Below are 2,141 nucleotides of genomic sequence, written 5' to 3'. Positions count from 1 at the left end.
GAATCCCTTCCTGTCACTGAACCTTAGGCAAATTTCTGTGCCTTTCTGAGCCTCAGAAACTGAGGCTGTAAAAACAGATTTTACATATCTGTAAAATGGGACCTGGAATATAATGATGATTCTGAAATTGTGTTCTGCAACACCCTGGAATTTTGTGGAGGGACTACAGCTTAAGGAGGGTAGTTTGTGGCTGGGGGGGGGGTGGTGGTGAGGCCTAGTAGGCTGGACTCTGGGTTCCCCTTTCCTACTTCAAACAAAGCCACCTCTCTCCCGTTTTATGCATTGCCTTTCTGTGAAAGGTCTGGCTTCAAAGAAGGCTCTATAGCTTAACTGGTTTGAAACCCCCTGGATGAGATGTCTTTGAAGACCTTTCTAGTTCTAGTTCATGATTTCATGGGTTACAGGAAAAAGAATAACTCTCACACTGATGATAAAACTATTTTGAGTGTTTGTTGTACGTCAGGCACTGTGCTAAGTGCCTTATGTGCATTTATTTATTTATTTATTTATTTATTTATAGTTTATTTATTTTGAGAGAGTGTTCTTGAGCATGAGTGGGGGAGGGACAGAGATAGAGGGAGAGAGAGAATTTCAAGCAGGCTCGGCACTGACAGTGTGGAGCTACACGACGGAATTGATCTCACAAACCGTGAGATCATGACCTGAGCTGAAATCAAGAGTTGGATGCTTAACAGACTGAGCCACCCAGGTGCTGCTACATGCATTTATTTTTAAAAATCCTTACAGCAACTCTATAATGTGGGGAATTAATTATCCCCATTTTGCAGATAAGAACCTGAGACTTGAGAGGTGGGGTAAATTGCTTAAGAGCACACAGCTGGTAAGTAGTGATGGGAGGTTTGGACCCAAATTGATTAGAAGGCACAAACTAGCAATCACAGGCCAAATTCGGCCCTACGAGGTATGTCTTTTGGCCAGGGGAGTGCTCTTGTTTTAAAGAATTTGACTTAGTTGCCAGCACTTAAAAACCAGATGATTTCGTATAAAAGTTTGAACTTAGAGCTTTCCTTTTTTTTTTCCTTTTAAGACCTGGCAACTGGCAATACTGGGCACCTCTATCCCATATGAGTAGTAGCTGCCTCCTCTAGAGGGAGCATGAACTTGCTACAGGCCCTATTACTCATTATCTTATACCTAACCCACTTTGCTCATTTACTGTACCTGCTTGGCCCTGAGGCATCTGATTTTTCAACCCTTGTTCTAATGACAAGTCTTCCTCAATGACTTCTTACATCCCTCCATTTCCATCTGCTCCTTCTATGGGTCCTGCTGATTGTCCCCTGCCATCTCTCCCTTATCTGCTCATTCCTCTTCATTCACCTGCCTTCCTCACCTGCCTTCCTTCCGTGCCTCCAATGAAGACACCTGTTAGGTCATTCCGCTCTCCTCTTCTACATCCATCTTCCTAATCCTAGCTGAGGTAGCTTTATAAACATCATTGTCAAATTTTGAAGAGGGAGTCTCCTATTCAGGGTGAGCTCACAGGGCAGAAATAATTCCAATGGTGGGGAGAGGATGTGGTTGAATGTATGCCTTGGGGCTCAGAAGGCCTTGGGTTCAAACCCTGATTCCTTTGCCTACCATCTGTGAGACATTGGGCATGCCACGTTTTTTTCATCTGTGAAATGAAGACAAAACGGACCCCAAAGTTGGACCAGATTACTTCTAAAGTTTCTTCCAACCTTGACACTATCATTTTTAAATGTTTATTTATTTTTGAGAGAGAAAACATAAGTTGGGGAGGGGTGGAGAGAGAGGGGGACAGAGGATCGATCTGAAGTGGGCTCTGTGCTGACAGCAGCAAGCCTGACACAGGGCTCAAACTCATGAACCAGGAGATCAAGACCTGAGCTGAAGCTGGATGCTCAACTGACTAAGCCACCCAGATGCCCTGACACTTTATCATTTTAAAGCAACCTCTGCTCAAAACTTTTCAGTGCTTACCACTGTCTACTAAGTTGAGTGTAGGTACCAATTCCTCCAGATCCTAGTTCTTGTTAAATTTTTTTTTCAACGTTTTTTATTTATTTTTGGGACAGAGAGAGACAGAGCATGAACGGGGAAGGGGCAGAGAGAGAGGGAGACACAGAATCAGAAACAGGCTCCAGGCTCCGAGCCAT

Source organism: Panthera uncia (genome assembly GCF_023721935.1).
Source record: "Panthera uncia isolate 11264 chromosome A3 unlocalized genomic scaffold, Puncia_PCG_1.0 HiC_scaffold_11, whole genome shotgun sequence".
NCBI lineage: Eukaryota > Metazoa > Chordata > Mammalia > Carnivora > Felidae > Panthera > Panthera uncia.
Note: the sequence above shows the minus strand (reverse complement) of the source record.